The sequence below is a fragment of the Bos indicus genome, chromosome 5, assembly GCF_029378745.1.
Source record: "Bos indicus isolate NIAB-ARS_2022 breed Sahiwal x Tharparkar chromosome 5, NIAB-ARS_B.indTharparkar_mat_pri_1.0, whole genome shotgun sequence".
NCBI lineage: Eukaryota > Metazoa > Chordata > Mammalia > Artiodactyla > Bovidae > Bos > Bos indicus.
The window spans coordinates 97,232,756-97,246,584 of record NC_091764.1 but is presented as its reverse complement, the minus strand read 5'-3'; the positions used below and the strand labels follow the sequence as shown (position 1 = coordinate 97,246,584).

The following is a 13,829-nucleotide window of genomic DNA, read 5'->3' as shown; positions in this document are numbered from 1 at the left end:
CCAGTTCTGTTCTGCCTATACCAGCTCTGTGATCACTAACATCTCCTCCACTCACAGCCTCCCTGGTTGAAAGAAACAGACAACAGCCACAAACATCTCTTCTCTCAAGTGTGCCACCCTCTCTCCCCTACTGTCATTCAAGGAATAAAATGGCTGAGTACCTTGAGTTTGAGCACAGATAAAAATAAGTATGAATATACAGATTTATATGAATGATACATGTGGGCTCAGTGCTTTCATAACTTAAAAAAAACAACAGAACCAATGCTCTTTTTTTCTTTTTTTTTTGGTAAGCTATAAAGCGCTTTTGGGCTCCCCAGGTGGCTGGGTAGTAAAGACTCTGCTGCCAATGCAGGAGACACGGGAGATGCTGGTTCGATCCCTGGGTCGGGCGATTCCTGGAGGAGAAAATGGCAACATATTCCAGTATTCTTGCCTGGAGAATCCCATGGACAGAGGAGTCCGGCAGGCTACAGTCCATAAGACTGTAAAGAGTCAGACACAATTGAGCACACACACAAAAGCACTTTTATCGACTCCTCCTTTGTGTCTACCCTTTACCCACCACTCTCCGAGGTTACTTAATCTTCTGCCCTTGTGGTTTCAGGACCACATGGCTCATCCCACACAATAGCATATTTCCTTCTTCCCAACAAGTTAATCAGCTAAGATGGAAACATTATTTTATTGCTACAGATTGTCTGTGTTAGACTACTCTAAAAATATGTTAGAACAAGGCACCAGTTTATATCAGCAATTTCAAATTCTCATGATTTACCCTGAAACTACGATACTGATATTTCCTCTGATGGCACAAAAGCAATGAAGGGCAAAACTGCTGGCACTTTCGCATCAATTATGGCAAGGATCCAAACTGTACTAGCAGGAATTACATTCTTCACTGTCTGTCAATCACTTTTTTAAATACTGATTTTATATTATTTATTTGGCTGCACCAGGGTCTTAGTTTCGGCATGCAGGAACGGCATATGCAATCTAGTTCTCTGACCTGGGATCAAACTTGGGCTCCCTGAATTGGGAGCACAGAATCTGAGCCACTGGACCACCAGCAAAGTCCCTATCAATCTTTTTTTTTTAATAATTTATTTTTTATTGAAGGATAATTGCTTTACAGAATTTTGTTGTTTTCTGTCAAACCTCAACATGAATCAGCCGTAGGTATACATATATCCTCTCCTTTTGAACCTCCCTCCCATCTCCTTCCCCATCCCATGCGTCTAGGTTGATACAGAGCCCCTGTTTGTGTTTTCTTAGCCATATGGCAAATTCCCATTGGCTATCCATTTTACAAATGGTAATATACATTTCCACGTTACTCTTTCTCCTATCAGTCATTTTAAAAAAGCCAGTTTCACTTAACAATGTCCTTGATAAAATAGTAAAAGTTATTAATTATTAAATCTCACTCTTGAGAACTTGATCTTTTTAATAATCTGTGTGATGAAATGGGAGCATTTCATCATATCTAATATGTACAAAAAGCATTTCTACATACCTAATACAATGGCCATCTTAAGAAAAAGCATTTATGCAATTGAGTGGTCAGCTGAACTATACACTTTTCCATAGAATACATTTCTGCTGAAAGAATGGCTGGGAGACAACTTATTATTATATATAGTTATTCAGACTTAGGTACTTGGCAGACATTTTCTCTGAAGTAGATACAGTGAGCCTGAGGCTTCAAGGAAAAAACTGACAATACCTGTTGCTGATGATAAAATTTGAGTTTTCAAGAAAAAATTAGAATTTTGGAAAACTTGAACTGGATACCAAAATCTTGACTGCGCCTCAATTCTAAAGACTTTTTGGATGAGATTAATGGTTGCATTAATGAATGTGATTTGATGAATATTGTGTAACCGATGTGTCAATATTTGAAAGATCTGTAGAACTCAATGATTATTTCTTAAATGACCAATGTACAATGTTATAAAATCACAAGCTGGTCAAAGATCCGTCCAAAGTGCAAGATGGACCAGTAGATTTTTCTGTTACGGAGTAGCACAAAAAATTCATTGACAATGTTCAGATTCAACACAACTAACTCTTAAGAACATCTTTCTAAAAAAAAAAGAGGCAAAGGGAGAAAAAAAAGAATCTACCATTTGCTGAGTCTTAGAATATTAAAGAATATACACAATTACATGAAAAAGACACTAAAATACCCCACCTTTTCTCTACTATGAATCTGTAAATCAACAGGGTTTCTTCATATATTTCAAACAAAGCAACATATCACAACAGGCTGAATGCAAAAGCAGTTATGAAACTCCAGTGGTCTTCTATTAAGCAATGCATTAGAGAGTGGCAAAACATAAAACCATCTCACACTTATCACTGTATTTTTGTTTTGGAATACTTTTTTCATTAAAATATGTTATTCATGTTAACCTTTCATGAGTTTATCATTTTTAAGTGAAAAAGTATTTTAAAACATTTCAGACTTTTAATTTCTAATATGTTAAATATTGATATAGTCCACATAAACAAAAGATCTTTGGGGCATCAATAATGTAAAAGTGTCCCAACGCCAAAATGTTAGAAAACCTTAGGTTTTCAACACCACAAAAAAAGTGCTTATATGCGTGTGTATATAAAAGAATAGGCACCTGAGAATGAGTCAGAAGGTCTTTGCTCCAGGTCCACTCGCTTTGGGATTTGGATAAATTAATCTAAGGTCTTAGTTTCTTCATCTGTGAAATGGGTTATTCATGTCTTGTTCTGAAGATAAAAGACAAAATATGTCAAAACAGTTGATACAGTACAGGTATACTGTTATTGTTACAAGATCTCAAAGTTAAGAGTTTTAACCTTGTGACTGTATTTCTAAAACATTCTCTATTCTTAAATTTTTTTGCTAAATGCAGAACTCACAGAAAATGCAAAGTGGAGATTTTTTGATTAGTCAATTAGCTCAAATGTCTAACCACATAACTTTACTGATTTAAATTTAGTATTTGACAGTTATAATCAGTAATGTGTATATTCTAATTATTACAGATATTTCCAAATACACATAGAAGTACAGAAAATTGTAACAAACGCCCATGTACTCTTAAAAATTACCAAAAAATTGCTATTATTATTTCATTTCCTATGTGTGTGTATGCCTATTCTGATGTTTTTAAAAACAAGTATTAGGCATCATTTCATTTTGTCTATAAATACTCCCATATGTATCTTTTTAACAGATGAGAATTTAACATAACCCCAATACCATTAACATAGAAATGAACTTTATAGTTCTTAAATATCACCTAAAACATGCGATGCTAAATCGCTTCAGTCATGTCTGACTCTTTGCGACCCCATGGACGGTAGCTCACCAGGCTCCTCTGTCCATGGGGTTCTCCAGGCAAGAATACTGGAGAGGGTTGCCATGCCCCCTTCAACATAAAACATACTCCATGTTCTAATTTCCCGATTGTCTCCCAAAAAGAGAGTCTTCATTAGTTTTTAGTTGTTTTGTAGGATCAAAATATTCTCAACAATTCAGTTACAAGTAATACAAGATTTTCAGCTAAAGATAAGAAGGAAGTAGAAATAACACAATGCTCCATATACATGTACGGTTTACAAAATCAAGTCAAGAACTATTCTCCAGGGAAATGTGCTTCTTCTCCAACAAAACAACAGACAAAAATGACAAGAGACACCCACCACAAAAAAGGCCAAACTGGGGACACCTCAGTACTCTGAGAAGTGACCAGAAGGGGACACACTCAGCTGATCAGGAAGGGCAGGAACTGTAGGAAGCCACCACCTGCCCCTTCGGAAAAGGTGGGGTCGGGCCAGCCCCGTGGTCAGGCAGGCTGGAGGTTTAAGGTCAGGGCCTGGGTTCCAGAGTGACAGTACCGCTCAAACAGGCCCAGTAACCAAAAGGCTGAATGGCAACCACCTGCGGGTTTCAACTCAGAGCTCAAAAATCAGGGCTCCGGGACTTCCCCGGTGATCCAGTGGTTTTAATACTCTGTGCTCCCAACACTGGGGGCCGAGGTTTGATCCATGGTCAGGGAACTAAGATCCCCCATGTCACATGGCACATCCAAAATAAATTAATTAAACACAAAAAGATAATTGTAAACAAAAAAAAAAACACAGTGCTCTAAGCTAGAAATACAATGCAAATATCATCAAAATAAACTACCTGTGACAATTCAATTTATTCAGCAAACATTTGTCAAAAAAGTCAATTCTACTAGGCACATCTTAGGATATGAGCTGTAGTATTTTTGTGTATAATTATTCAGTGAAATAATAAGCAACATATACGTCTCTACATATTACTTTCCCCATTAATTTTAAGGGGAAGAATGGACAAATTTAATATGAATACCTTGCCACATACATGACAATTTATAGTGTAATTTATAGTGCAAAACCTGCAATTTGGCCCACTCCTCACCCAGACATTAAAACATAGGAATTCTACTGTCCTTCCCAAATACTTTTCAAGATTACACATCACATTAGCTTTTATCATATACATCACAGACTCAGAGCACTTACATCTACAATTCTTTTCGAAATGGAGTATTTAGTTGAAGATCGACATGTACACACTGCTATATTTTAAATGGATAATCAACAAGGACCTAGTGTAGAGCACAGGGAACTCTGCTCAGTGTTACGTGGCAGCCTGGATGGGAGGGGAGTTTGTGGGAGAATGGATACATGTATATGTATGGCGGAGTCCTTTCAGGGTTCACCTGAAACTACCACAACATTGTTAGTCAGCTATACTCCAACATAAAAGAGAAAGTGAAAAAAAATAAAAATAAATGGCGTATTCAGAAGGAAATCAAGGAAAGGCTAAAGAATCTCCCACCTCCTCTGAAAATCGTTTTCTTTTCCATAGGCTAATCCCAAGTGTGTCAGAATGAATTGCAGATGAAAACTGGTCAGATGCATATAGAAAATTTTAAGAGATGTGGTTCCATAGGCACATAAATCCTTTTTGGGATCCTTTACCTCAATTCCACCTATAAGGTTTTTTTGTTGTTGTGTTTGTTTGAAGTTTAAAACTACAGAAAAAGTGGAGAAGGAGAGAACACATTTCTTAAAGAATGCTTAAAAAGTACTTCATAAATGTGTTCCAAAACATGCAAGAGTCACTAAGGAATTTTTTAGCTGATGCTATAAAGGACATCTTGTCAATAACAACAAAACCTGGCAGTCAGACAACTGCAGAGTCCAGACTTCCCCATTTCAAAACCGACACTTTTGTATCAGGTCCACTATCTGCAGAAGTTTAAGATAATATTTCCAGTGAGACCACTAAGGCCCCTACCAACCTGTAAGGAGAATGATTAAGTTCACAGAGCGCGACGAACGCAGCCCAAACGTACCATGCAGACGAGACCTGGAGGGAATGTCACCCTTGACCTCATTTTCTGCTAACTACGCTGAAGAGCCGACTTATGCTTTCTGTCCACCTTCAGTTTTGTGTGCTCTCATACAAGGTGTCATCAAAACAAACTGTCCTGGGAGTTTAGCTTCCCTTTATAGCACTGTTGTGATTACTGTTCCTAATGGAGAATATATCTAAGTATACAGCCCAATACATCACAACTCTAAGTAAACTGGAAAGAATGACATTAACCTCACTGCAAAAACATGAGGTTCTTAGCAGACAACAGCAGCAGAATTGCATAAAAATTGTTAACAAGGAGTTGAAAACACAAAGCCTGCATGCTTCAATCTACAAAATATTAAGTAGGCTTCTTTTTAAAAATTGGTTAAAGATGGAGTCAATGACTGTGTAGATGTCTATTCAAATTGGTTCGGGCTGCAAATAAATATTAAAAAGTTAAATCATTAACATTTCACCAGGCATATTACAGGCAAAACAGGTCATTCACAGAATAAGTAGGGCTGTAACTAGCACTCTGTAATTTCCTTGTCTCTGATCATTCCTATTTTCACAAGACATCACTCTCTGACATCAGATTTTCCATGAAGTGTTTACTTGTTTATTGCCCTTCTCCCACTAGAATGTAAATTCCATAAGGGCAAAAACCTTATCTTACTTTCCACTCTTTGCCGGGTTCAGAGAACAGTGCCAAGCACACAGGAGAGGTTCCAAACAGATCTGCTGAATGAAGGGATAGCTGAATGGCCACCCCCTACCCCTCCCCTTCCTTTACTCCATACACAGGTTAACCATCCTTTGAGGTCAGGGTCAAATTCTACCTCCTCTATGAAAAAGATCTCCCATTCCTCCAATCTCCTTCTCCTTCATACCATGAATGCCACCCTTGTCTGCTGTCTGATAACTGTTTATCTTTGCATATGTATATAGCTCCCTTAAAATTCTCATAATCCTCATTAAGGGCATGGACTCGTGCCCCTAAGTTTCGGTATCCACCTCGGGACCTATACACAGTCTACCACTAATAAATGTTCTGCTTGACTGACTCATACCTATAATTAATCCAGAAATCAATTGAGTTAATGGTTTCACCTTTTTATAACCTAACCCTCCCTTTCCAATAACTCAACTGTAATTTCAGTGGATCCCCTCTAGTTTAAATTTATTTTTGGCAACTTCAAGCTTTACATTCTCATATATGTAATTATAACTGCTCATAATTCACTTTATCCATCCCTCCTCCAAGATTAATTTTTGTATGTAATTACCAAAAAAAAAAATCTTGTGACTTTTTTGGTGATACCTTCAAATGAAGTATCTAACCCCAATCAAGAAATTGGAGTTTCATTACTTTCTTCCTGTTGCTGAGGTACTGAAGGGTATTTTTTCTTTTTATGCCTTTTTCCTTTCATGTCAAGATGGATCCCATTTCCTTCTTTCCTGATCATAGCCCTGGCAAGCTTTTCTTATTGCTTTGTACCTGTCCTTGGTAATCTGCCTTAGATCCTCCTTTCTGAGCCACTCCTGTTTCCTCTAGTCACTTATTTGATCAGATTTCAAACTTTGCAGTCAGCTTGTTTATGAGACTGGCCTCTTCTTAAAGCTTGAGCCTGCTTCTTTAAATCTGGTCATCCCTTCACAAAGCCAACCAAACCCCGGTTATCTGGGCTAAATGAAATGTACAAAAATATCAGATTATCCACAACACAAGAAAATCAGAAAAAAATTTGACATCTGGCTTTGGAATACACCATGTGGCTTTGGGCAAGATTTACTTTTTTAAAGTTTTTGCTTAAGCCATCACTGTTAGTAACATTTTCTTTTACAATGGTGGAATATCTGTCTCAATTTTAAATTCTGATGCAGTTTTTTCAAAAAGCCAATCAAATACCAACTGAGGTTTTTCCTATGAAGTCTTTAACTCGTTTTTTCAATCTGTTGAAAACTATCATAAAATCTGGTTTCTGTTTCCTCTGATTTATTTCCTCCCTGTTCCTGGGCTTCTGATCCAAATCAGCTTAGCCTATATTAATTTACTTCTTTAATTTAAAGTACCATTTGCTTAAGAATGAAATGCATTGTAATAACACAAAATGTCTAATGAAGTTTTCAGTCCAAATAACACTGAATAGAAGAATCTTTTTTTTTTTTAAAAGCTACTCCAGGAAAAGTTGGGTTTCTAGGATAAATTACACTGGTAATTCTAGCAAATTTATATTTAGTGGGTTATTATGATTGGCTGAAAAATAGAAAAACATTAAACAGCTATGCAAGTCAGCTTTGTCAATATATAATCCCATAGGCCAAAAACTATGAAATTAAATTCTCAATACGGGCATTTATAGAAAAGAGCATCAAAACAAACTCATACATCAACCTTGCCCCTTTTTCTGACCCCAGCCTAAATTCTACACAATCTCACACTTGATTGCTGCTGCCTCACTTCCACAAATGATTTTCTAATGTTTAAGAAAAAGGAAAAGAACTAGGTTAACAGATTCTTCTCCTTTTCCCCCTTTTCAGCTTCTGCCATTGAGCTCTTGGCCAAAGAGATCCCTAATCCTCAATTTTACATGACTGTTTTCACTTTACAGGTATTCAATTATTTTACATTCAAACGCACATTTATATAGAGCTTGAACCTACTCTTTTTCATGCTAATCATCATATTACCAGCAGAATTGAGAATAAACTCATTTTTGCAGTTGCCCCTCATAAAGAACTTTGGGAAGTACAAATTATTTTACCTAAAAGCCAACTTTGGGGCTGGTGTCTTTTAGGCCAAGTTTTTATATAGGATGTTAAATGTTAACCCCCCAAAACTTTTTTAAACAAGATTTCACAGTCATCAAACTCAGTTAAGTTCCAGAACTTTACTTAAAATACAAAAACAAACTCAGGATGCCTAGTCACACTTTGACTAATATACCCCAACAAAGCCCCAAATTCTTAATTTTTTAATGTACCTTCTCCAGGCTGCAGCACAAGTCTCAATTAACCACGGCCTCCCAAGCTGTTTGTCCACCCATACACATCATTTCTCAAGGAAAAATAAATAATTCACAAGTGACTGATTCAACTGGTAAGAATTCTTTCCTTCTTTTAAAAATTTACCTTAATTTCAAAAATCTCTTTTCTTGATGGAGTTCAGAATAGTATAAATCCTCTGAGGAAAACAGTTGTCACCTATGTGCGCTCAAAAGATGAGTGGCTTAAAGAGGCATTTTCTGACAGTCTAAGTTCCCCAAATACTAGTCATAAGGTATTTCATGGATGGTAAATTTCACACACACACACAGGAAAGAAAGGAAAGAAACATACCTGGTCATTTTCTAAACAGGTTTGATAGGTTTGGTTCCCTTGTAAGAGCGGAGTATTTACTTATAATCTTTTAAAGCACAAGTGGCAGCCAGGAGAGTGGGTAAATAAAACCTTCAGAGAGGTTTAAAAACCCTGCATCTTAACTCACTTCCCCTTGATTTCAGGGGCTGGTACTGCAACCCCATGGTAAATGAGATTATGTAACAGGTTTTTCCTCTCTCCACTTTATTCATCACGGTCTGATTGGAGGTGTGCTTTCTCCAAACGAGTTGAGACTCCTAGGATTTATTTAGGACGGCTGAAATTGAGGTTTGATACATTTCCTTAGGATTTTGCAGGATCCATTCATTTAAATATCTGTTTGTAGTTTTCTCAAGTGAGAAAACACAATAACCGTGTAGTTGCTGTTGTAATTTCAAGGAAATAAACGCAGCTGCACCTGAAAACTTCCGTTTTGCACAAATATTTTCCTCCCCTGTGTTTCATTCCATGAAACTGCACATGATATACACAGACCTTCGCTTGTCTCCCGGGGCTTCTTCCTTTCTCACGTTTTACGGTTGGTGTAAATAAAGAAAAAGTCCCTGGCGCACAAGGCCCCCCAACACCCGGCCTCGGGGGGGGGGGGGTGTCCCCGGAGGAAAAGCGAGTGGGTTGAAGAGCGCAGCCCGGTCACCACTCAGGTGGCCCAGACGCTCTCACGGAAGGCGAGCTGGGGATAATGGGGACAGTCAGGCCGGGGCCCCTCTTGGCAGGCGAGTTGTGTAACAGTCGCGCCTGGAAGTGAGCAGCTTGGCCCGCGAAGGGACCGCGTCCGGCGGCGGCTCCTGGAGGCGGCAGCCGGCCGCCCGGCCCGCTCGGCCCGAGCCCGCGCACCCGCCGCCGCCGCCCCGACCCCGCGCGGGCCGGGCCGGGCCGGGCCCCCCTCCTCCACACACCCCTCGCGCCTCCGCTTCCCACGCGCTCGCCGCTCGGGGCCGCGATCGCCCCCACCCCGCCCTCGACCCCGGGCCCGGACGCCCGGAGGGCAGCGCCGGCGGGACGCGCGGACCGGCGTCCATGCTGCCGGCGCGGCGGGAGCCCTACCTACCCGGCGCCCACCCGCCCCGCCGTCCGCGCGCCCACTTACTTTCGGGGCCGCAGACCTCGCGGCTCCCTCGGGGGGGCGGGGGGAAACGAAAGTTGTCACGGCGTCTCCCCGCGGGGCCCCCTCGCCTCCCGGACCCGCGAGGCGCCGCGGCGGAGCCGGGAGGGCTTGCTGCGCTCCCGCCCGCGTCCGTCCCGTCGCGCTCTCCTCCGCCTCCTCTTCTTTTCACTATATTATCTTCTCCTGCTCGGAGGGGCGGGTGGGGGCGGGAGGCTTAGGAAGCGAGGAGACGTTTGCAACTTTTCTTCACTCTTTCTCTACCCCCCACACCAACCCCCCGATCAGCCTTGAAAAAACACTGTTGAAAGGGGCGAGGAACCTGGGGAGGTGGAGGTGGGGGGGGGGGGGGGACGCGAAGGGGGTCGGGAGAGGTGATGATAGTCGTTTGGAAAACTGACCAGAGCCCCCCCGCCCCAAACAGAGATACCCAGAAAGAGGGGGAAAGGCGGGGGGTGGGGTGGGGTGGGGGGTTGGGGGGAAAGAGAAAGAGTCGCTGGTCAGGAAACTTCAAGCGCGGATGAGGTCATTGGTTTAAAAATAAAGAGATGGCGTCACTTGAAACCAATCCCAGTGAATGAACTCAGCGGAGCCCCGGGGAAAGGAGGAGACAGGAGAGGGCAGGGCGGTGGGCGACGGGCGGGGCCGTGCGCCCGCCCGAACCCGGAGCGCGGCTCGGCGCCTGGTCGCGGCCGCTCGGGGAGGGGTCGGGTCACGTTCCGTTCCGGGGCCCGGCGACTCCGGGGCAGGTTCCGCGGGCGCCGCTGGGAGGAGCCGGGTGGCCGGGGGAGGCGGCCCCGCGGCCTCCTCCTTCCGCGCCCTCACGCCGGCTGCCCCCGGGGCCCCGGATCCCCGACCCTCGGGCCGGGTCTCGGCCGCGTAGGGCTGCGCCCCAACAGGTATTTCAGGGTTCCTGCCCCAGCGAGGCACAGAGCCTTTTCCTCCTCTTTGGGCTGTTTCCAGCTGCCTCCCCAGGGTGAAGAAACGCAAACAATGATTTGAGAGAATTGCAATCTTTTAAAAGTGAAAAGTCCAAAATGCAGGGCACTGCGGGCTCTAGGAGAGAGAAGTTACAGGTAATTTAAGAAAAATCACGCTCAGGTGGTCAGGCAGTCAGCTCTCCGTTTGTCATAGAAAGCCCCCACCAGAATGCTTCTAACATTTATGATTTTACTGTGCTTCTATTTACTTATTTCTATTTACATTTGTAAATGTAACGAGCACGAGTAGCCTAACATGCTCTTGAAAAGTGTGTCCTTTTCAAGCACTGTGTGCCCTGTACTTGGGCAGCACAGAATCGTCTGAAAGTCAGACCAGAGGTTCACCACCTTTTGGGAGGTGCAAGACCCCAGTTGATTTTACTTTACACACTTCGTGCATTTTAAATTTTGGATTGAAATAGCTTTGTTTTGAAACGGCATTACACACTTTGGGAAAGAGAGACCTGAGCTGGTGACACACCAGGACTTGGAATCACTGAGGAGGACAATCGGAGCTTTATTCTAGTGTTCTTTGAGCATTTGAGCATGAAGCTGCTTCTACTGAGAAGTACTCACGTGGATATCACATAACAGAGATGTGATTAATGACGGAAAAGCACACTCCGAGTGGACTGCTTCATGAGCCAAAATTTGTGTGTAGGAATAAAATATTCCATTTGCAATGTACTAGATTTGGGACGTTGGTTCCCCGAAGACATCTTTGTTGGGAAATGTCCGTTTGGACATTGCCTGAGGCTTTTTGTCGTCTTGTTTTCTGTGTGTGTGTGTTGGTTTTGTTTTGTTTTGTTTTTGTTGTTTGTTTGTTTGTTTTTTGCCAAAATAACTGAGAAGCATGTTTGGGGGGTGAGGATTGTTAGAAAAGTGAACTTTGTCTATACTTCTTTTTTGCCTTTAAATCCTGCAGCTAAAGCCCATTCGTTTCTATAATCATTTAAGGTCAGTATTAGAGTAAGCCTCTAGGAACTTCCGGCCCATCTTTTTTAAGAGGAAAAGGAGTCCATCTAGAGAGGGGAGCGCGAGGGAGCCCTTGAGGCAGTTGAAGCTGAAGGCCATAGATGCAGAGCCGACTTTCTGCCTCTGCCTTTGACCTCGTTAAGCCTTCTGCAGGGGCGAGACGATCTCTTCCGCGGCACGCTGTCCTCTGGTGGCCGGGGGATGTTACTGCAGCTCCAAAGTTATTACTACCTACGCTCTTACAGGAAACGTAAAATTCGACTGCCTATAGACCTGCTGTTTTCACAACAGTTACCCAAGAGAGAGTTGGAGAGGATCTGCATCTCTAGTCTGCTTGGTTGGAGGAGTTGAGATTCGAAAGAAGGAAGGAAAAGAGAGAGAATCCTTGTCCTAGACTAGATCCTGGATCTATTGGATGAAAAGTTGGATCCTGCCTGGATGAAAGACCTCTTTACATGCAGCTCCAGTCGCCTTATTCTGACACATCTTGAAACCTCTCTCTCCTCTTTCTTCATTGACGCAATTAAATTGGAGCACCTTCCATGTGTGTGCTATTATGGGAGTCTCCCACTGTATATCATCTAATTAGGGAAACAACACAAATTAAAACCAATTAAAAACCAAATTAATGATTGAGTGGCATACAATATTGGTTTAAAGAGTCCAGTGAACTCTTCATGTCGTTGTATGGCAAAAAACCACCACAATATTGTAAAGATATTATCCTCAAATTAAATAAAAATTTTTTTTAATTAAAAAAAAAAAGTAGAGTCCAGCAGAGAAAAGGAGTGATGTTGGCTGGGTTGTCAGGGAAAGCATCTTCTGAAGCTCTTTGATTTCATGCTTGAAGGATCGTTAAGATTTAGTTTGGTGCAAGAGGGTTCAGCAGAGGGACTATTATAGATAGGAAATTGCGGGGCAGACAAGGAGATGGATTGCATAAAGGGTATTCAGGTGAGGGATGAGTAGACCCCTCTAATAAGAGTAGGGATTGGGGTGTAGCAATTAAGAATTAGGCCAAATTTGAAATGTAGAAGCACATTAAAGAGGTATATGAATGGTTCAATACATAGCTTGTTACTAGTCCAGCAATTAACACTGAACAAGTTTACTTCACTAAAGAGTATTTGCCTTCTTGTTCTACTAAGACAGCTTCTATGCATGCCAAGAACAAAGATATTTTAAATAATACCATTTGCAATTGCTCCAAAGAATGTAAACTACTTAGGTTCAAATCTAACAAACCATGTGCAGGATCTGTATGCTGAGAATTATAAAATATTGATGAACAACATTAAAGAAGACCTAAATAATTGGAGTGACTTGCTATATCCATGGCTTGGAAGACCCAATAGAGTAAATATGTCAGTTCTTCCAAAATTAACATAGATTTCACAGTTTCTATCAGAATCCCAGCAAGGTTTTTTTGGTAGGCATAGCCAACTTAACCTAAAACTTCGTCCAGTATGTTTAAAGGGTTGAGTGAGTGCTAATTTCCCAAGGCAGGCAAAGGTCTCATGTACTTAGGACACCAGCAAAGCAGAGGCTCTGAGGTCTTAGAAGCAGATCATTTGGGAAGAAGCTGTCTTTGTTGCAGTACATGTAAATGTACAGTTTAGTATTGGTTCTAGTTAGTTTAATATGAGGGAGGTGCACCAAATATTTTAGCTAGAATTAAAGATGGAAGAGGAGCACCATAATCTTTAGTGCTTAGACCCCCTGTGGGCTTTAATCTGTCCCTGGCCCGGGGAATAAATAAGAGAGGCAAGGTCCCATCTCTCAAGGAACTAACATTCTAATGGGAAAAGAAGACAAAAACAGCCAAGGCTGTAACAAGATCCGTTCTACAGGAGAAATTGGGTGTTGTGATAGCGCATGTTGAAGAGGAGTTGAAGGTAATTGGCAGAGGCATTTAGGAGGAGGGGACACTTGAACTGAAGCCTGAAGGATAGCCACCAGGGATTGTGGTCTGAGCAGAGGCAGCAGGTCACTCTGAGACTGTTCAGCAAAAACA

The 13,829-nt window shown here is 41.8% G+C and overlaps 1 protein-coding gene across 1 annotated transcript in view; it reads right to left on the bottom strand.

Moving 5' to 3' along the window:
• Positions 1–10,549, bottom strand: part of DUSP16 (dual specificity phosphatase 16) — a 94,097-nt gene extending 83,548 nt beyond the window's left edge. The window contains exons 1-2 of the mRNA XM_070790064.1: positions 9,846–10,549; positions 2,634–2,745 (exon numbers count right to left, since the gene is read on the bottom strand). The gene's annotated coding sequence lies outside the window, so the exon portion shown is untranslated. The remainder of the gene's footprint in view (positions 1–2,633; positions 2,746–9,845) is intronic.
• Between the last annotated feature and the right edge of the window lie 3,280 nt (positions 10,550–13,829).